The following is a 23,610-nucleotide window of genomic DNA, read 5'->3' on the forward strand; positions in this document are numbered from 1 at the left end:
AAATTTTTAACTCCATAACCTCTTTTTAAAAATTACGGGTACCTGGGTGGCTCAGTCAGTTAAGTGTCTGACTCTTCATTTTGGCTTCAGTCATGATCTTACAGTTGTGAGATCAAGCCCCACGTTAGACTCCATGCTAAACGTAGAGCCTGCTTAAGATTCTCTCTCTTTCTCTCTCTCTCTCTCTCTCCCCCCCTCCCTCGCTCCCTCCCTCCACCCCTCCCTTGCTCATGTGCTCTCTCTCTTGAAAACAAATAAATATTACTCAGAACCCTAATATAAAAATAGAGGGACAAGTAGTGCTGCTCTGGCATAATAATTCTAACATGTTTGGCCACCTGGTTTCTCAAACTATAAGGTTAAGAAGCAACAAATAAGAGGAATGGGGAAATGAGTGTTCCCCCTGTCTTCTAAATTCTAAAAACCAACCTAAGACAAAATTGTTCCTAGAGATAAACAGGGACATTTGTAAATATAAAAAGATTAATTCATCAGGATACTATAACAATTATGAACATATACACATCTAACAGCAGAGCTCCAAAATAAAATACACTCACAAAACTAGAAGGAAAGAATTCAATAATAGTAGATTTTAATACCCCATTCTCAGTGATGGAGAAAACAAGCAGATGGAAAACCAAAAAGAAGCTGGAAAACTTGGCCAATACTACCAACCAACTTGACCTAACTGCCATCTACAGAACACTCCCAGTAAGAGCAAAATATACATTCTTTTAAAGTACACATGGAAAAGTCTCCAGAGCAAATAATATACTATACAATAAATCTCAGTAAATTTAAAGGAACTGAAATCAAACAAAGTATGCTCTCCTACCACAAAAGAATTAAATTAGAAATGAACAGAGGGGCACCTGAATGGCTCAGTCGATTAAGTATCCAACCCTTTATTTCGGCTTGGGTCATGGTCTCACAGTTCATGACTTTGAAACCCACTTCGGGCTCTGTGCTGACAGTGAAGAGCCTGCTTGGGATTCTCTTTCCTTCTCTCTCTCTCTCTCTCTCTGTCCCTCCCCAGCTTGTGCTCGCTCTCTTTCTCTCTCAAAATAAATAAACAACAAAAAAAAGGAATGAACAACAGAATAAGGATAGCTCTATATAATTGATCCTTGAAACACATGGGTTTGAACTGTGCAGGTTCACTTATACATGAATATTTTACAGTACAGTACTGTGAATTTGCTTTCTGTTCTTTATGATTTTCTTAACATTTTTTCTGTAGCTTATTTTATTGTAAGAATACAGTATATGATACATATAACATACAGAATATGTGTTAAGCAACTGTTTGTTATTGGTAAAGCTTTGGTATACTGTTACTAGTAAGTTTCTAGAGAGTCAAAAGATATGCAGATTTTCAACTGCACAGGGATTGGTGCCCCTAACCCCCACATTGCTCAAGGGTCAACTGTAGGTCAATGTAATAGATTTGAGAGTCTAGAAGTAAACCTTAACATTTATGGTCAACTGATTTTCAAAAAAGTGACCAAGACCATTGAATGGGAACAAAGGTTACTTTCAACAAACCTTTCAACAAAAGGGGCAGGGGCAACTGGATATATCTACACACAAAAGAGTAAAGTTGGGCCCCTACCTCATACCATACAAAAAAATGAACTCAAAGTGGATCAGAGACTAAATGTAAGAGCTAAAACAGTAAGTTCTTAGGAAAAAAAATACTGGAGTGATTTTTATTGATTCTGGGTTAAGCAATGATTTCCCAAATACAACAACAAAAATACAAGTGATACTCTCAACAATAGCCAAATTGTGGAAAGAGCCTAAATGTCCATCAACTGATGAATGGATAAAAAAATTGTGGTTTATATACACAATGGAGTACTACGTGGCAATGAGAAAGAATGAAATATGGCCTTTTGTAGCAACGTGGATGGAACTGGAGAGTGTGATGCTAAGTGAAATAAGCCATACAGAGAAAGACAGATACCATATGGTTTCACTCTTATGTGGATCTTGAGAAACTTAACAGAAACCCATGGGGGAGGGGAAGGAAAAAAAAAAAGAGGTTAGAGTGGGAGAGAGCCAAAGCATAAGAGACTGTTAAAAACTGAGAACAAACTGAGGGTTGATGGGGGGTGGGAGGGAGGGGAGGGTGGGTGATGGGTATTGAGGAGGGCAGCTTTTGGGATGAGCACTGGGTGTTGTATGGAAACCAATTTGACAATAAATTTCATATATTGAAAAAAAAATACAAGTGATAAAAGAGAAAACTGAGAAGATGGATCTCATCAAAATTTAAAACTTTTATGCTTCAAAAGATGCCACCAAGAAGGTGAAAAGCAAAGAGACTAACAGAAAATATGTACAAATCTGATAAGGGACTGATAGAATATATAATAAATTCTTACAACTCAATAATGAAAAGATAAATAATCCAATGGGCTTGAGATCTGAATAGACATTTCTCTAAATAAGATATACAAATAGCCAATAAACACATGAAAAGATGTTCCACATCATGATTCATTAGAGAAATGCAACTCAAAACCACAATGAAATACTACTTTATACCTGTGAAGATGGCTACAATAAAAAAGAAGACAGGGCGCGTGGGTGGCTCAGTCAGTTAAGTGTCCAACTCTTGATTTCAACTCAGGTCATGATCTCACTATCATGAGATCAAGCCCCGAGTTAGGCTGCGTGCTCGGCATGGAGCCTGCTTACGATTCTCTCTCTCTCTCTCTCTCTCTCTCTCTCTCTCTCTCTCTGCCCCTCCCCTGCTTACACATGTGCTCTCTCTCTAAAAAAAAAAAAAAAGAGTAACAAGTGTTAGTAAGGATGTAGAGAAAATAGACTCATATATTGCTGGTGGGAATGTAAAATGATGCAGCTGCTTCAGAACACAGTCTAGCAGTTCCTCAAATTAAGTATAGAATAACTAGATGATACCATCTTCCCCAGAGAAATGAAAACATATGTCCACACAAAACTTCTACACAAGTGTCCATAGCAGCACTATTCACATTAGCCAAAGGTGGAAACAATACAAATGTCTGTCAACTGATGGATAAACAAAATGTGTTATATCCATGCAATGGAATATTATTTGGCAATGCAAAGTAATGAGCTATGGATACATGCTATAATAAGGATAAACCTTGAAAACATTATGCTAAATGAAAGAAGCCAGAGGAAAAGACCACACACTGTATGCTTTCATTTATACGAAGAGTCTAAAATACGCAAATCTATAGAGACAGGAAATAGATTAGTTTTCACTTGGCGCTGAGGTATATAGGAACAGGACTGACTGCAAACTGGCACAAGGGATCTTTAGGGCGTGATGTTAATGTTCTAAAATTAGATTGTAATCAAGGTTACATAATTCTATAAATTTACTAAAAATAATTTACATATATATTGGTGAATTTTATGGTATGTTAATTATATCTCCATAAAATATGATGTCTCCCTTAAGAATCTTAAAATATTTTGACTAAAATCAAAGCCATTGTAAGATCAAATATGCCTTTGTAAAATTATACTTTCTACCTTCCCTTCATCCCCCTCCATTCTGTCTATTCTCCTTATTTCATCCTGGTCTCCAGGGCTGAGAATCACTGTTCTGAAGTGAAAAGACCTGACATCGATAAATAATAAACAACAAATAAGAAACACAAACACGGGGTGCCTGGGTGGCTCAGTCAATTGAGTGTCTGACTCTTGGTTTCGGCTCAGGTCATGATCTCACAGTTCATAGGATCAAGCCCCAAGTCAGGCTCCAAGCTGTCAGCTTGAGATTCTCTCTTCTTCTCTTTCTACACCTCCCCTCTCTCAAAATAAATAAACATAAAAAAATTATTTATATAGGGGTGCCTGGGTGGCTCAGTCGGTTGGGTGGCTGACTACAGCTCAGGTCATGATCTCATGGTCTGTGAGTTTGAGACTTGCACTGGGCTCTGTGCTGACAACTCAGAGCCTGGAGCCTGCTTCCGATTCTGTGTCTCCCTCTCTCTCTGCCCCTTCCCTGCTTTCTCTCTGTCTCTCTCTCTCTCAAAAATAATAAACCTTAAAAAAATTTTTTAATTATTTATATAAACACAGTAAATAAGGAAAATAAATCTTTAAAACTAGGCCAAGAACTTCACTAAGCATAGAATATCTAAGGCCTTTTCATTATGGATCATTAATGGATCATTATGGATCCACTACCTTCTTGACCATAAAACAGTTTCAGAGCACAGGCTTTGGAGAGGAAGAAACCTGGAATCAAATCTTGGTTTTGCCTCTCATTCCTCAAAGGAGATATGGGGCCAATTACTTCAACTCATTCATTCTTGATTTCATTTGTGAAATCTCATAGGACTGATATGAAAATAAAATGAAAATATACACATAAACTACTTAGCACAGTGCCTGGCACAATATAATAATCAATAAATAGAAGCTTTTATTTTCTATATCTTAAAAACCTCTAGGGGCAGCACTATAATAAACCACTATTCAACAATACTCTAAAAAACATTAAATGATTTTCAGTAGACTCACTTAGTAAAGCTGATAATGATACATTCTTTTAAAGCTTTCCAGTAATAAGACTTGTTAGCATTGATTCAGTGACCAGGATAATATCTCTTCTACATTCAGCAATGCAGAAACACACCTCAGTGAAATACTCCACAAAAATCAGACCTCAAACCAAAAGTCTCTTGCTGAATTTAACAGCTATATATCATAGCCTTTACATGACCATTTTTTCCTTCATAAAATAGTAATAAACTAGGAATATGTATAAAGATAACTGCAAAAGCACCTCTATAGAGATTGAAACTATAGGGAAAATCTCACAAAGTTTACCTTACATCTACTCCTTTAACCTGCTTGATATATAATCCTGGAGCATTTGAGTTAAAAGTTTGAAATAATTTTCTACCACAGCTTACTGTAGTTCTATCCATGAGAAATTCAGCATAAAATCAGTACTTTGTCAATCAATGGCTCAAGAATCTCAAGTTTTGGAACCAGCAATTGAAAGAATACATATAAAGTCAACCTACTGAATGGGAGAAAATATTTGCAAATGCCATATCTGATAAGGGTTGGTATCCAAAATATATAAATAACTCTTACAATTCATCACACAAAAAACAATCCAATTAAAAATTGGCAGAGGACCTAAATAGACATTTTTCCAAAGAAGACAAAGAGATGGCCAGCAGACACATGAAAAGATGCTCAACATGGGGTGCCTGGCTGGCTCAGTCAGTAGAGCATGCAACTCTTGATCTCAGGGTCATGAATTTGAGCCCCACACTGGGTGTAGAGTTTATTTTTTTTAAAAAAAGAAACTCTTCCCCTCCCCCATGGACTTCTGTTAAGTTTCTCAGGATCCACATAAGAGTCAAAACAGAGGGGAAGAAAAAAAAAGAGGTTAGAGAGGGAGGGAGCCAAATCATAAGAGACTCTTAAAAACTGAGAACAAACTGAGGGTTGATGGGGGGTGGGAGGAAGGGGAGGGTGGGTGATGGGTATTGAGGAGGGCACTTTTTGGGATGAGCACTGAGTGTTGTATGGAAACCAATTTGACAATACATTTCATATTAAAAAAAATAATAAATAAATCCATTTAAAAAAAAGGAACTCAATATTACTAATGATCAGGGAAATGCAAATGAAAACCACAGTATCACCTCACACCTGTCAGAATGGCTAGTATCAAAAAGAGAAGAAATGAGAAGTGTCGATAAGGATGTGGAGCAAAGGCAACACTAGCACAGAATGTAAACTGGTGCAGCAAGTCTGGAAAACAGTATGGAGGTTCCTCACAAAACTAAAAGTAGAAGTATCACATGATCCAGTGCTTCTACTACTGGGTATTTACCTAAAGAAAATAAAAACACTAAATCACAAAGATACATGCTAACCTAGGTTTACTGCATTATTTATAAAAGCCCAGATGCAGAAGCAACTTAAATGTCCATCAATAGAACGGATAAAGATGTGGTATGTATACACACACAATGAAATATTAGCCATAAGAAAGAATGAGATCATGCCATTCATGATAACATGAATGGACCAAGAGGGTATTCTGCTAGGTGAAATAAGTCAGACAGAGAAAGACATATAGCATATGATTTCACTCATGTGTGGAATCTAAAAAACAAAACTAATGAGTAAATAAACAGCAAAGGTAAACAGACTCATAAATACAGAGAACAAACTTGTGGTGGCCACAAGGGGGGGTGGGTGTGAGGGGATAGGCAAAATAGGGGAAGCAATTAAGAGCTACAAACTTCCAGTTATAAAATAAGGAAGCCAAATAGATGAAAAGTACAGCATAGGGAATATAGTCAATTATATTGTAATAACTTTGTATGGTGACATACGGTAACTGTACTTATTGTGGTGAGCACTGAATAATGCATAGAATTGTCAAATTACTATGTAGTACACCTAAAACGAATACAATGTTGTATGCCATGTATACTTCAATAAAAATCTTTAAATAAATAGTCAAAATTATAAATTTCCCATTAACAGTCCTCTCTCTCTCATATATGTATATTCATGTGAATAAACATTTACCAAGTGCCAAGCACTGTCAAGGTCTGGGGATAAAAGAAAAAAAGTCAGTCCTTGTCCTCAAGGGACCTACAGTTTAGTCAAGTTTAAGATATACTACTGTGGACTTCTGGTTCACCAAGGTGAACTGAACACTTCTATCTCTTGTACTTTCCAAGACCCTGGGAAAGTGATAGTATAAAAGTACAAAAGTATAAGTCATAAGTCAAGAACACAAATGGAAAATGGCATAACAAATACAAGATTTCAACAATTTCTGACAGAGAACAGATAGGAAAGAACTGGCTGGCAAGTAACATAAATCAAAGGATGCTACAACCTAAAATACATAACAGAAAGGGTTCCAACCCAGGAGGGAGAAGGCTTGCAAGACCAAACCCCAGAGATAAGCGATCCCATAAAGCACCATAGTTAAGAAAGAAAGAAAGAAAGAAAGAAAGAAAGAAAGAAAGAAAGAAAGAAAGAAAGAAAGAAAGAAAAAAGGCTGAAAACAGGGATTAGCTGAAGGTCTGAATTATGACACAATTGATGAGCTCTCCTCCCCATTCCACCAAAGACAAAAATCCTTGCATGCAGAATATCAAATTCAACAAACCAGGATGAACAAGAGAACCCCAGAGCAAAGCCCTTTGCCCTCCTGCATCTGGGCTCTCCAAGTATAATAGCCAGCTGTCCACCCAGTCACCCCAAAATAAAGCCTACCAGTTGACAACCCTGACTCAGTACAACAGAACTCCCAGTCGGCCCTTCTACTAGCTCATTCTTAAATACGAACAGAATCAGGAGACAGCCATTTGGAGAAAACCTGTAACACAGAAAAGAAAGATCAAGAAAAACAAAAATGTTCTTTGAGGAGTTGAAATAATTCAAGAAACCATTTTTAATTTTTAAAAATACAGTCCTAAGATTCAAAAAATCAAAGATGTATATAATTAACAGATTCCCTCCCAACCCATTTAGCTCCCACCATTGCCCTAACAGGTAACCCATTCATTAGATTCTTATGTAGCCCTCCAGAGTTTCTTTAGGCAAATAATCAAGTATAAATAAGGAGCACCTGGGTGGCTCAGTTGGTCGAACAACCAACTCCTGCTTTTGGCTCAGGTCATGATCTCGTGGTCATGGGATCAAGACCCAAGTCAGGCTCTGCGCTGACAGCACAGAGCCTGCCTGGGATTCTCTCTCCCTCTCTCTCTGCCTGTTCCCTGCTCATGCTCATTCTCTCTCTCTCACACTCTCACAATAAATAAATGAACATTTAAAAAAAGTAGCATAGTATATACCAAACTTTTGTTTAGAGTCACAATAACTTGATATTTTTTCCCTGTCACCACTTAGAGGTTCCTCATTCTTATTTTTTAAAACCTATGTGGTATATAGTATTCAATTATTTGCTGTCATGTGTTATGACAGATAACGTTGCATATTTTGCATATATCTATCTATCTATCTATCTATATATATATATATATATATATATGTATGTCGGGGGTGTGTATATTTATGTATTCCCTGAAATGAGATTGTTGGATCAAACGAAATTTACATACTTAACTTTTATTGAAATATGCTAATATATCCAGAATAATAAATGTGTATCTTTACATAATGCTGCCAAACTACCTTCCATGGGCATTGTACCAATTTAAACTCCCACTCGCAATGTGTGAAAGTGTCCTTTACCCCATAGCCTTGACAACAAAAAGGTGTTATCAAATGTTTTGATTTTTTAACACTCCTATAGATTTAAAAAAGGAATCTCAGTGTGGTTTTAATTAGCATTTATCTTATAAGTGAGGTTAAGCATCTTTCACATAAACAATAATTAAAGTCATGAATAAGCCAAGAATTCTTATTATCACTGTTACCTTTAAGGGAATAAAATAAGACATATGAATATTGGAAAGCAGGAGACAAAACCAAAACTTGCAGGCTATATGATTATCCAGAAAATCCAAGCAAATCAATTAAAAAACTATAATAGGAACTAACAAGACAGCACAACAGAAAGACCAAAGATGAAATCAATAAGCAGAAATCAATAGCTTTGCTATATTATCAGCAATAATCATATAGAAAATGTAATTTAAAAAACAACTATTCTGGAGGTGGGCAGCACTAGGAAGGGGAGGGAAGGGCTGGGTGCCTTGAAGAAGGGCAGCTCACTGAGATTTTACACACGCACACACACACACACACACACACACACACACACACAATCCTGTACATAACAGCAACAAAGCTATAACATATTCATCTAGGAATAAGCTCAAGAAGAAATTTGCAATACTATATAAAGAAAACTAATACAATACAGCTATGGTCAGCTAAATAATGTAGTTTCAGCAGTGATAGCATAAAAAATGTTGTCAAAACAACTGGCTATCTATATGGGGACGGGGGGAGATGTTACAGCCCTACTTAAAAACCAGTCACAAAAATAAATTCCAGGTAGGTTAAAGAGCTAAATGTAAAAGCAAAACTATGTAACTATTAAAAGAAAAATATGGTTGAATATATTTCTAACTTGAAAAAAGGCTTTCAGGGGCGCCTGGGTGGCGCAGTCGGTTAAGCGTCCGACTTCAGCCAGGTCACGATCTTGCGGTCCGTGAGTTCGAGCCCCGCGTCGGGCTCTGGGCTGATGGCTCGGATCCTGGAGCCTGTTTCCGATTCTGTGTCTCCCTCTCTCTCTGCCCCTCCCCCGTTCATGCTCTGTCTCTTTCTGTCCCAAAAATAAATAAACGTTAAAAAAAAAAATTAAAAAAAAAAAAAAAAAAGAAAAAAGGCTTTCATTAAAAAAAAAAAACTAGATGCAAAGACCATTAATAAAAAAGCTAACACATTTGGCCATCTGACCATGAACAAGGTTAAAAGATAAGCAACAGATTGGGAGCAAACATTTGCAACACGTATAGCAAAGCATTACTATCCAGAATATATAAAGAACTAAAAAAAATCAGTAAGAAATACAAATGGCCAATACATGGATGGTAGGATGGTTCAAACTCTTTAGTAAGCAGGGACATGCAAATTCAAATAATTTAATATCATTTTTTTTGTCCATCAGATGAGCCCCCCAAAAATGTGTTAATATTACATTTGAGAAGTGTATGAGACATTTGGCACTTCATAAACTCTTGGCAGATAAACTGGAATAGCTTTTTCATTTGACTAATTCCAAGTATCTATTTATAAATCTTTAAGTAGGCTCCATGCCCAGCATGGAACTCGAACTCATGACCCTGAGATCAAGAGTCGCAACCTCTACCAACTGAGCGAGCCAGGCACCCCAACAAATTCCACGTATCTTTTTTTTTTTTTTTAATTTTTTTTTCAACTTTTATTTATTTTTGGGACAGAGAGAGACAGAGCATGAACGGGGGAGGGGCAGAGAGAGAGGGAGACACAGAATCGGAAACAGGCTCCAGGCTCCGAGCCATCAGCCCAGAGCCCGACGCGGGGCTCGAACTCACGGACCGCGAGATCGTGACCTGGCTGAAGTCGGACGCTTAACCGACTGCGCCACCCAGGCGCCCCAAATTCCACGTATCTTAATGCATACTTGTCATTAGCAATTCCACTTTTTAGCATCTACCTGAGAAATATTCTTGTACGCATACAAATATGTATGCACTAGGACTTTTACTGAAGCATTGTTTGGAATAGCAAAAAATACTGAAAAGAACTTAAATATACACCTATAAGAGAATGGTGAAACAGCAGTAGTACATGTATAATAATACACATCTGTTTAAATGAGAGATGGATACATACTGATATATAAAAATCTCCTACATATACATACTATTAGGTGAAAAAAACAAGTTATAGTACAACATATACATCTTTATATCATTTATGTGAAAAAAATCCACAAAACCTTTTGTTTCTAAATGTACTCATGTATGTTTAAATGCCTATAAAAAAGACCGGAAAGATATGCTCTTAACTTACCCTACAGGTTAAAGAAGCAAGTAGTATTAAACACTATGTATTCATTAAAAAGAATGAAGTGACGTGTAAATACTGACATGAAAAGAACCCTAAGTCATATTCTTTGGGAAAAGAGCAAATCATAATATATATTTTTTATTTGTATATGCACATATGAAAAAGGACTGTACAAGTTCACAGTCAACTCCTTTTTTCCAAAGATTTTGTTTTTATTATTTTTAAGTAATCTCTACGCCCAATGTGGGGCTTGAACTTACAACCCCAGGATCAAGAGTTGCAAGCTCCACCAACTGAGCCAGCCAGGTGCCCCCCCAGTCAACTTTTAACAATGGATACCCACTGGGGGGCAGGAAATTGCAAAAAAGTGGACCTTAAGGCTTTAGTGGACCTCTATGTTATTTTAATCCTTTAAGGCAGAATTGCCTATTGTCTATCAGAATTGTCTATACAAAAGAACCAGTTAAGGATATTATCATTTCTCAAAATAACTGAAGGAAGGAGAAAACAAATAAGGTATGTACTACATAAATCCAAATAAATTCATCAATCAATACTTATTGAATGCTTTGTGCCAAGCACTGTAAGCCCCTTCATGCATTTTCTCATGTAATCATCACCAGAATCTTGAGGCAGATAATATCTTTATTCCCATTTTACAAATGAAGAAACTAGGCTTTAAAAATTAACTTGACTAAAATCACACAGCTAGCGAAAATCAGGGCTAGAATTCAATCCAGGCATTGAATTCCTAAGTCCATTCTTTACTCATAACATGACGCCACATATGACTTAGAGCCACATGTGTAACACTATATCCCTGAATTACACAGATACATACAATGCGTAACCACATTATAGTCCTCAGGAGTTTATAACACTAAAACTATCTTCTTACTCACTTCCATCATCCAGTTTTGCTTTAGCAAGATCATTTCCTCAATTAAAGATGCCCATTTTGTGTGAAAAACTTTCTGGGTCCAAATTAGAAAAGGGGTTGAAATCATCTCCATCTTCTTTCATTATCAAAAATAAACAATTTATCTTTATTGGGGCGCCTGACTTTATATTTATCAATCACCTATCCTAATTAAAACTTTATTCTGTCTAACCCTTTATAACAATGGTGGCAAAACTACATACAGGGGCACCTGGGTGGCTCAGTCAGTTAAGCATCCCATTTCGGCTCAGGTCATGATCTCAGGGTTTGTGGTTCGAGCCCCACGTTGGGCTCTGTGCTGACAGCTTACAGCCTGGAACCTGCTTCGGATTCTGTGTCTCCCTTTCTCTCTGCCCCCACCACCAGCTCACACTCTATCTTTCTCTCTCAAAAATAAATAAACATTAAAAAAATAAATAAATAAAGTAAAAAACTACATGCAGCCCTCAAGCCAAACCCATCTCACTTCACTGCCATATTTTGTGCAGCAGGTGAGCTAAGAAAGATTTTTATATTTTTAAATGGTTGGGAAAAAATCAAAAGAATAGTATTTCATGACACAAAAATTATTTAAAATTCATATTTCAGTGTTCATAAATAGTTTTATTGGAACATAGTCACACTCATTCATTTACATATTGCCTATGGCTGCTACAACAGCAGAGCTGAGATGTTGCAACAGACTTCATGGCCTTCAAAGCTTAAAATATTTAGTCTGGGGGCACCTGGGTGGCGCAGTCGGTTAAGCGTCCGACTTCAGCCAGGTCACGATCTCGCGGTCCGTGAGTTCGAGCCCCGCGTCGGGCTCTGGGCTGATGGCTCAGAGCCTGGAGCCTGTTTCCGATTCTGTGTCTCCCTCTCTCTCTGCCCCTCCCCTGTTCATGCTCTGTCTCTCTCTGTCCCAAAAATAAATAAACGTTGAAAAAAAAATATTTAGTCTGGTCCTTTACAGAAAAAGTTATCAAACCTTGCTTTATAGTTTTCATAAGAAAGTTATCTACTTTACTGAATTACTCGTAACAACAAGTCTGAGAGCTATTTGGTATTACCCTGAATTCTGAAAATTAGGAAGGCTCAGAAAAGTTTTAGCATCTTTCCCAAGTCAGAAAGCTAGTAGGTGAAGGGGAGAATTCTGGAAACCCAGTTTTCTAACTCCAAATCCAATATACTGTTTACCACAATACCACTTTCTAAGAACCCAACCCCTCCTGATTAATCAATGAGTTTAGATCTTTGGCGCTAAAATTTACCAGGTGGTTAGAGACGTAAAAGCTTTAATTTGGTAGGAAATCATTTCTCAGTTGAGAAACTCTGACTCCAAAAATATTTTAATAGACTACAATGCATTTCATATGTATATGTATGTCATATAATTTACAAAGCATATTTTCTCATTTAATGAGCCAAAAAACCTCTGCAAAATAGGTAGGGCTTTTGTTTTGTTTAGTAACACATGAAGTAATCGATGCTTATACTTACACAAGATCATACTGAGGGCAAGACCAGAACCCAAGCTGACTCCTACTCCAGTGACATTTTCACTTGGGAACACTGTTTCTTCTCGTAAGGAACGTATTTGGGTTTTCTCTCCCCCCCCCCCCCCCCCCCCCCCCCCCCCCCCCCCCCCCGCTTAGAAACAAAAGCAGTAGCTCAGACATTTAAAATATTAAGAAACCTATAGTGTTTAAAAGGGATAAATAAACAATTCAACAAAATAACAATTAACAAAAGAGATACTCAGAATTGCTGGTCTCTTAACATTCAGATCTCTGTTCAAAGTCACCTCCTCAAAGAAGACTTCCAAACTAACCACCTGAGCTAAAGAGGCTCCTCTCTAACATCCCAGCACCCTTAAAAATTTTTTTTTCTTGAGGTACTTGGCTGGCTCAGTCAGTGGAATATGCAACTCTTGATCTCGGGGTTGGGGATTTGAGCCCCACATTGGGGTAGAGATTATTTAAAAATAAAACCTTTTTTAAAAAGTTCTTCTCAGCATTTATTTTCTGATAGATCTGTTGACCATCTGTTGTCTTCCACTGTAATGTAACTTCAAAGAGGACAGGGTCATTGCCTGATTTACTTCCTTTTCATCTATTCCCCCAACATATCAACCCTGCACACTGGAGGAACACAATAAATATTTGTTGAATGAATGGTAGAACTTTACAAACATGCTGGGTAAGTCATACTACAAAATTCTTTTGGGCTAACAGCTTCAGAGTGAGTTAAAAGTGCATCTGAAAGGTTCCTTAGCAAATGAACTGCGTATCTTCAAGGGTTTTGTCTCTTGCTAGAAACCTTCAAATGATAGCTCTGAATGGAAATGCGACAGTCGCCCATCAGGATAAAAATTATTCTCCGGGCAGCATTGGAAATAAAAGAACTGAACTAGTCTTGGAGTTGATCAAACCAATTCCCCATTCTTGTATTAAAACACATCCCCTAGTGTTTAAAACAATTCAAAATAACATCCCTATTTTAATTATACTTGACTTGAGGCTGAGATTTACCAACCAAACGTGCTATGCTAAATTTTAATTCTCATTTTTACAAGCAACTAAAATAAAATAATCTTGCGTTATTCCTAAATGAAAAGGACAAGTACAGGTGATGATAGCCTAAGCTACAAATAAAAAGTCTCCAAAAAGTACTGATTGATATGTGCTTTGGTCAAGAAGCTGGCCCACAATCAGAATCTATGTAACACATAGATATGACTGCTTTTAGGATAAATCCCATGCCAATTTCTGGTTAATTATAAACCAAATCTGCTTTTTTCCTACTTTTAAGATTTCACCCTATACAAACAATCTGAAAACAAAAATACTACTCTTTATAAAAAAGGAAAACACTTTAACATAAGAGTGTCTAGTTAGCCATATTGAAGTTTCCTGATCATGCAAGTCTCATTGCCTCATAAAGAGCTTTAGAATATTCCCACTCTTCAAATATAAGGCATGACCTTCAAAAATGCATTTAGTAACATTTCTCCTCCACAAATGCTCAAAAAGTAATCATATATCGCCAAAAAATAGCTTCATTTAAATACATGTACAGTACTGTATATTATGTATTTTTTATTGAAGTATAGTTGACACACAATGTTACATTAGTTTCAGGCATACAACATAGTGACTCAACAAGTCTATACATTATGCTATGCTCCCACAAGTGTAGCTACCATCTGTCACCATACAACAATATTACAATACCATTAATTATATTCCCTATGGTGTACCTTTTATCCCTATGAGTTATTCCTTCCATAACTGGAAGCCTGTACCTCCCACCCCCTTATCTATTTTATAATTTAAAAAAACTTCAAGATAATCCATATGCAAAAGAATAGAGCTGGACCCTTACCTTATATCATATACAAAAATTAACTCAAAATGGATCAAAGGCCTCAATATTAAAGCTAAAACAATAAAACTCTTCAAAGAAAAAATAGGGGTTAAAAATCTTCATCATCGTGGATTCGGCAATGGTTTCTTAAATATAACACTGAAATCATAAGAAACAAAAAAAAAACTGGATTTCGTCAAATTTCAAAACTTTTGTGCATCAAAAGACACTATCAACAAAGTAAAAAGACAACTGAGAATGGAAGAAAATATTTGCAAATCATATATCTGATCAGGGTCTAGTAACTAGAATATATATACATATATATATTTAATTTTTTAAATGTTTATTTCTGAGACAGACAGAGTGGGAGAGGGACAGAGAGAGAGAGGGAGACATAGAATCAGAAGCAGGCTCCAGGCTCTGAGCTGTCAGCACAAGGCCCGATGCAGAGCTCCAACTCACAAACCGTGAGGTCATGACCTGAGCTGAAGTCAGACGCTCAACCGACTGAGCCACCCAGGCACCCCTAGAATATATTTTTGAAAAACTCTTACAAGTCAACAATAAAAAAATTATAAAATGGGCAAATAGACATTTCTCCAAAGATGAAATTCAAATAGCCAATGAGCACATTAAAAGATGCTATCATTACATAGGGGCACTTGTACCCCAATGTTTATAGCAGCACTCTCAACAATAGCCAAATTATGGAAAGAGCCGAAATGTCCATCCACTGATGAATGGATAAAAAAATTGTGGTTTATACACACAATGGAGTACTACGTGGCAATGAGAAAGAATGAAATATGGCCCTTTATAGCAACATGGATGGAACTGGAGAGTGTGAAGCTAAGTGAAATAAGCCATACAGAGGAAGACAGATACCATATGGTTTCACTCTTATGTGGATCCTGAGAAACTTAACAGAAACCCATGGGGGAGGGGAAGGAAAAAAAAAGAGGTTAGAGTGGAAGAGAGCCAAAGCATAAGAGACTCTTAAAAACTGAGAACAAACTGAGGGTTGATGGGGGGTGGGTGGGAGGGGAGGGTGGGTGATGGGTATCGAGGAGGGCACCTTTTGGGATGAGCACTGGGTGTTGTATGGAAACCAATTTGACAATAAACTTCATATATTGAAAAAAAAAAGATGCTATCATTAGTCATTAGAGAAAGGCAAATTAAAACCACAATGAGATCCCATTTCACACCCACTTAGGATGGCCATAAAGCACACAAACAAAAAAATCCAGAAAGTAACAAATGTTGGTGAGGATGTGAAGAGATTAGAACCCTTATACATTACTGGTGGAAATGTAAAATAGTGCAGCCACTGTGGAAAAGTTTGGTGGTTCCTCAACAAGTTAAACAGAATTACTACATGACCCAATAATTCTACTTCTAGGTATATACCCCAAAGAATTGAAAACAGTTGTTCAAGTACTTATACACAAATATTCATACCAGCATTATTCACAAAAGCCAAAAGGTAGAAAGATACCAAATGTCTACGAACCGATGAATAGATTAACAAAATGTAGTATATTCATACAATGGAATATTATTCAACCATAAAAAGGAATGAAATATAGGGGCACCTGGCTGGCTCAGTTGGAAGAGCATGCAACTCTTGAACTTGGGGCTGTGAGTTCAAGACGCACGATGGGTGTAGAGGCTACTAAAAAAAAAATAAACTTAAAAAAAAAGGAATGAAAGACTGATACATGCCACAACATTAGTGAACCTCAAAAACATGCAAAGTGAAAGAAGCCAGACACAAAAGGTCATATATTGCATAACTTCATTTATATGAAATACCCAGAATAGCAAATCCATAGAGAGGGCAGATTCGTGGTTGCCAGGGGCTGGGAGGAAAGGGGAATGGGAAGTGACTGTTTAATGGGTACAGAGTTTCCTTTTGGGGTGATGAAAATGTTTTGGAACAAGATATGCAACATCATGAAGGTACTTGACATTGAATTGTACATTCTAAAATGGCACATTTTATGTTATGTGAATTTTATCACAATACAAAGTTACCAGGTTAAAACACAGAAAACAATGTTACTTCATTTCTGTTAATGAAAAAAATGATATATCCCTGAAGAAAGGAACATTAAAGGCTCACTACTGCAGTAAGTTAACCTCAACATTTTCTAAACTGAATATCTTATGATAAGCTCTACCTAAACAATTTAAAATGGCATCAAATTCTCCTTTTGAAGTTTTGGGTATTTCTGAATAAATGCTTTTATAGATGTCCTTTACAATCATCAAATATCTCCTAACAGTACCATAAATTTTATGATCTCAAACAAAAAAATGGAAAAGATCCACCTCTCTGAAAGTATTCTGGATTTTAGGCAAGAGACATAAACAAGTATATCTGCAAATAGAACTGGTCTACTTATACTAAGATGGGATACTGAGAAAGGAAGGGTTTTTTTCTTACACACAATCCCCACCCCACAGACATATACACAAAAATTTAGGCCTTCTATTAATTTTAAGTAAATTATCTGACTAGAAATCTTATAGTAATATAACAATTCTCATTTCTTTAGTTCTGACTACTCTGGTTCTACGCAACCACTGGTTTTATCATTTACTGGCTAAGTCAATGGACACCTTAATGAAAAATTCGTGTACTTTATGGAAGAAAGTTAAAGTCCAAATTACAGAAATTTAACTCCTATAAAATAATTATATCAACAAATGTAGACTTGTGATATGAAGATCAACGCTGGTCTAGAAGTCAGAACTCCAGGGTCCACCACTTACTTACCAGGACAGGTCTTATCTTTCTGTGCTTTCTCTCTTATGTATAAAAAGGCAAATAATGTTCATGCTTGCCTACCAACAGAAGTACAGTAATAAAAATATGTACAAGGTGTGATGGGACCACTAAAGAAGGGCACCGAATGCAGTTTGGTGGAGGATGCTGGGAAAAGAAAAGAAGCGGGGGGGGGGGGGGGGAGCATGAAAGGCTTTTAGAAATAGCTAATGACTGAAGTTAGTCTAAAAAGAATGAGTTCAAAATTCAAAGGGAAGGGGAGAGAGAGCATTCCAGGTTGGGGAGGGGGGTTGGGGCAAGGGCATCAGAAGCGAAGGCAGAGAGATGAACACCAAAAATCTGTTTATGTTATTTTCCTTCTTAAATAGTCAAGGGCTCCTAATTCTGCAGGGTAATCCTTCACCCTAGCCTCAATCTAAGATTCCAACCTTATCGCATTCCACTCCCCAGCCTCAATACTTGAAAGATCTTCCACTCCAGGAACATCTAGTTCAAAACTGGGAGGCTACCTTGCCTGCCAAAGTTGGTGTCACATTCCCAGGCTCTCATGGTGCTTTTATACTTCTATTCTGCTTACTACACTAAGTATTCATCTTAATCTAAGAGAATACGAACATAGTATTAACTTTTGTATTTAAACTCTGGGTAGCCAAAACAAGGATTACACTCCTTCCAACATCAAAGCAGAATAAAAGAAAAAAGTCATGGGAATGTTCTCAAATTTGCAACTTTTCCAAGATAATAAATATATGTCAGCAAAGTTTGTAAAAAGTAACCATGAAAAGTTAAAAATCCATAAACTATTAATCTTGACCCAGAATAGAATGAGACCATCACAAAGATTCCTACCAGAAGATAAGTAATGCATTCCGAGAACAAAATGTCCTTAGTAATCTGCTATAATTTAAACGCACACCAACAAGCAAGTGCCAATTTTCAAACAAAATAAATTCTGAATGACAAAAAAAATCACGTATATATATTTCAGCATTCAAAACCAGTTTTAGTGCATCTTAGCTATCCTTCAATGCAAGGTATCCCTCCTTTAGTCTGCTGACTTCAAACGATTTTTAAATTCATCAGTCTAAAGGTTAAAGATTGTCTAGAAGACACCTGCTGCTCTGTGTCATATACTGCGACCTCTTCAAAAGTTATCTTGGTAGTACAACTTACTATAAATGAAAAACAGGTAACAATGCCTCCCCAAATTGGATGCAATCACTACTATACAGAAGTGTATAGTAAGTGAGTAAGCCTTTTCACAACTTTAAGGCTATTTATTCATGTAATTGCTTCAGTCAAAGGTAACGCTTAAGAAGGAATAGCTATACCACTCGCATCTGTTTTGAGGGTTCAATTTCATTTTAACAGGGTCTATCAACTCCCAAGATAGGGAGATACACACGTGCTGGATTTCCACCCACAGCCCACTCCATAAATGTTTCACCACTCTTAACTAGTCAAACAAAACCTCTTTCCAGTACACTGAAGCCACCTCACCACTTTTACCCGAAAGCCATCATACCATCTCCTCCCCATTCGCAACCGTCAGTCACCCATTCCCAAATAACACCTCTCAATCTCTTGAACCTAACCCACTTACACAATCAGACAACAATATCCCTCTCCACGATCTCCCACCCCAATGCCCACTGAAACTCAACTTCCCACACCCGAAACGATCTTCTCTTTCAGCAGCCTCAATCTCACCTAAATGATCACTCAGTCCTTTGTCAACCATCTCCCAGGGCCCCCTCACGTATCCTCCTCACCTTCCCGATCCCCTAGTCTTCCACCAACTCCCAAAGTTGCCACCCCCCAACAAAAACAGAAAAAAAGACAAAAGCGCACCTTAACCCCAAACCTGCCCTTCTCCACTTTCCCCCTTAGAATTTTCCTCTCCGCCTGTTCGCTCACACGGACTACAGCTCCGAGAACCCCGAAGACCCAAGCCCAGCCTCGTCCCATACCTCTTGGCGACGGCATTAACCCTACCTCAGTCAAGCCGCCCCCCACTAGGGCGCTTACTCCTAACAGACTCCTGGCCGCCGCTGCCTCCCTCCATTCATCCCTAGCCCATTCATCTCTCAACCCAATCCCAGACACGCCCCCCGGCCTCCTCCCTCTCTCCTAGAGCCTTGGCCGGCCCGGGACCCTCACCAGATTAGAAGCTCTCACGGACAGAGACTCTGACTCTTTTCGCTGCTCCCTCGCCCTCTTTCAAGCCTCCGCTCGCCCCTCGACGAGCCACACCATAGAACACACACATATACACACACCGCCTCCTCCTCTATCGCCTCCTCCGATGCTTCTTACTCCCCTCCTCGATGTCTCAAGCTCCGCTCCGCGTTGTGTGCGCGTGCGCGCGCGACAGTCTCCCGCGAGCCCACCGGGCCAGCTACTGCCGGTAGGTAAAGAGCGGGCGGGGTTAGGGGAGCGGGGTACGAGCCCAAGCTCGCGCTCGCCCGGGAGCAGAGCAGGCGCACGCGTACTCCACCCAGGGAATTCTGGAGAGAAGAGAGGGGTAGAGGGGGGCGGGGAAGGGAAGGGAGGGAAGGAGAGGGGGGGAGGGGCGGAGAAAGACGACGGAGCAGCCCCAACTCCGAACAGCCCCCATCGCAGCGAGGTGCCCAGTGGCTAGCCAACTAGAGCGTGCGCACTCCTCCCCCGCCCTCTTCAACGCAGCGGGAGAGAGGGATGCGCGTCGAGCAGGAGAAAGGCTTCTCTCCTTTCCAAAAAGAAAATCTCAGTGAGGAGACACGCGTGACACCCCCTGTGTGTTCAAAAGATCTCTCTCCATGGCTTCTTTACCCACCTCCCCTCCAAAAAAGAAAAGTCCAAGCACACACTACCTCCCAGCCACCCACCATCCACTCTGTTATCCGCAAGCCTCTAAATGCAGCAGCTCTGCGGAGATGTGATACCCGCCGGCACCTTTTCACCCACCACCCCTAACTCCCTTTTTTCAACTCCCAGCTTTTCTCGCGAGACCCATACCTGCCGGCTTCGGGATTAGAAATCGAAGCACAGATTTACAAATACCGGTCTCCCGGTTACGTTGCGAGGGCAACGGCCACGGCATTTCCCCCCCCCCCATCCCCACCCCCACCCCTCAGGACCGCAGTGCGCGCGCGCGGGGGCTGGGCAACAACGAAAGTGGGGATGGGAAAGGGAAGCTATGAAACGGATTTTTGACGGCATGTAACCGCTAGGCCTGGGCACGTGCCTTGCGCCTCGCAGGCAGGTGCGGTGTACCCTGGGAATTGTAGTTTTTGTTTCCATCTCCAGTCCCATTCGCACCCTCCGCCTTACTTAGGCCTCGGGCCTGGAGGGAAATTACCGACGCCATTTTGCTGGGAACAATGGCCTTCGGCCTAGGCTGTAGCGGGTGGGGGAGGGAGCAATGTTTTAAGGGTTCGGTTACCCTCCCCTGGCCCCTCGGTGCCATAGCAACCCCTTCAGAAGCCAGCCCCGCCCCCTCTCTGTCCTGCTGGCTCCTAGACTGCACGCATGCGAAAAGGCCACCTCCCCTAAAGCTGGCTCTCACCGTCTCCTACCGTTCACTTCCTAGATCCTCTAGTTGGTGGTGAATGCTACCTCCTTCAAGCTTTCACTACACGTTAACTTTGGCGCAGCGGCTTTATTTAACAACTGTTTCCTGCATTGTATCAGGCACTGTACAGAATTGTTTCTGTCATTCTTGCATGAATAATCCTGGCTCCACAGAGGAGGAAACTGAGGCCCAAGAGGGGAAAGTGGATATGACTTGCCCAAATTCACACAACTATGTATGGAGTAGCCAGAACTTGAACCCAGGTGTTCTCCCTCCAAAGCCCATGCATTTTTCAATCCCCCAGGCTGCATCTGGTATCTGAGCCACTGAATGAAAGCTCCTAAAGGGCAGGATTTCTTTCAAATTCCCCTCAAGTCTTAGAAAGATGCCTTGAGGGTAGGAGGCTGTGTGGAAAATGCCAGTCTAATATTATCAACTTCCCAGCCTCAGGACCCTATCACTGAGTTATATCAATTTCCTCTCTCCACGTTTTTTTTTTTTTTCCTTTTCCTACTATAGGTCTCAGAACCTCAGCCTTTTCAGCTCTTTAGAAAACCATCAATAAATTTATCTATGAGGTTTCCAGAGTCCAAATGGAGTGGAATGGTGGGAGGCCATGCAGCCCTGTTCGTTGTCTCTACATCTTTGCTCTTGAAGGTCACTTACTAATGCCAGGATTGCCAGAACGTGTAAGGAAACCAGACTATGCCCTTAATAAATTCAAATTCCCATATTCACTTTTGACAATGGAAAGAGACTTTAAAGGAATGAAATTCAGTGCTAGGAGGTCCAACTATTCCACCTGTGGAGATCTTCCTGGCTAAATTTGGAAGAGCAAGGTGTAATTTCTTCAAATAGTGCCACCACCCTACCTTAAAGACCTCTGCATCCCAAATTAGCGATAGAATGGATGGAGTCTTGTAAACTCCTTTCTTCATGGTCCCTGAAGATAGTCTCTTTTCCCTGTTGGAATTGTTGAGTACTGTGGGGAAAACAGGAAACATAGCCAAGTAACCACCAAAGGGCTGTTTCAAAGGTTACCAAGCTATTACAAGTCTTTGTATCTCCTGACTTCCCCTGAGATGCTAACTAGAAAACTTGTGGCACCATTTTTTTTAATTGAACCACAATTTTTATTTCTCAATGTCACCCTACTCCCACCACCACTACACACATCCACTTTAGGAAAATCAACAGGTACCTTCCTCAGTTGTGATCTGCATCTATTCTTTTGTCTCTGAGCCCAATGATGTAATCAGTACAGAACAATACCTGGAAATGTTAGCCCTTCAACTTGCTCAGATATGAACCCTTCTGAGAAGTCCCTCTTTGACAGCAAAGATTTGCTAAATAACTATAAAATAGTGTGACTTTTACGAACCTGAGAAATTAGAAAATCAGTCTGTTCCCCATTCAAGCAAGGCTCTTCTCAATTTAGACCTTTTATTGACACGCATGCTCTTCTATTTGAAGCAACCTGTCCATAACTCAGAACAAATGCCACTATAGGCATAAAGAAGAATGGGAAATTATAGCTAGTCAACAATGTATGACAGGGAACATTCCTATTTAACCCACTGGTTTCCACTGACTCTCAAATAGCATTTGTGATGTTTCTACTCATCAAATAAAAAATTTAACTTAAAAATATTAACCACTTGTCATTAGCCTCCCGCCTCTATCCCTTCACTCAGTTTTTTAAAAATGTTTATTTATTTTGAGAGAGAGAGAAAGAGTGCAAGTGGGGGAGGGGGAGAGAGATAGGGACAGGGAGAATCCCAAGCAGGCTCCTCGCTGTCAGTGCAGAGCCCAGGGTGGAGCTCGAACTCATGAACTGTGGGATCATGACCTGAGCTGAAATTAAGAATCAGACACTTGGCTGACTGAGCCACAGAGGTGCCCCACCAGTTTCATTTTTTTACAGCATTTATGACTCCCCCCAAAATATTATATGTATATGATTTGATAATTTGCTTATTATATGTCTCTCTTTTACTGGAATGTAAATTCCATGAAATTATAAACTTAATGTGTTTTGTAATGCTATTAAATTCCTTATACATTCTAGGCAGGCAATAAATATTGAATTAGTTAAGTAATTAAAAAAATATTAACCACTTGTAATTTGGCTTTACATTATTCCAGGAAAAAATTCTTCCAGTGATGTAGTTCATCTTATGTAAAGGCTCTGGTGCCGTGAAATTACAAAAGGTTTCACTGGGACCATTTTTAGACCCTGGCATCCTGCAGGGGTGGGGGTGGGAGGTTAGTTACATGACCCTACTAGCTGTTGCTCTCCTCCCTATAACAAAGAAGTTAACTCCTTCAGTTAACAAAATGGAACTGAGATGAACCTCAAAGTTAACAGTTAGCTGACTGCTACAACTATAGGTAAAGTTGTGACTGTTTCTGAAACTCAGTTTCTGACCTGGAGCCCTCCTTTTACCGGGTTATTGGGAA

The 23,610-nt window shown here is 39.2% G+C and overlaps 1 protein-coding gene across 5 annotated transcripts in view; it reads right to left on the reverse strand.

Annotated features, from left to right (window-relative positions):
* WNK3 (WNK lysine deficient protein kinase 3) overlaps window positions 1-20,684 on the reverse strand; it is a 185,118-nt gene extending 164,434 nt beyond the window's left edge. Inside the window, exon 1 of one of the 5 annotated variants that reach the window (XM_045470598.1) lies at window positions 20,595-20,684. The gene's annotated coding sequence lies outside the window, so the exon portion shown is untranslated. Of the gene's footprint in view, window positions 1-19,757; window positions 20,285-20,464; window positions 20,560-20,594 lie in introns of those variants that run through there. The other 4 variants (XM_045470599.1, XM_045470597.1, XM_045470596.1 and 1 more) reach the window with 4 other exon arrangements.
* Between the last annotated feature and the right edge of the window lie 2,926 nt (window positions 20,685-23,610).

The sequence above is a fragment of the Leopardus geoffroyi genome, chromosome X, assembly GCF_018350155.1.
Source record: "Leopardus geoffroyi isolate Oge1 chromosome X, O.geoffroyi_Oge1_pat1.0, whole genome shotgun sequence".
Lineage (NCBI taxonomy): Eukaryota > Metazoa > Chordata > Mammalia > Carnivora > Felidae > Leopardus > Leopardus geoffroyi.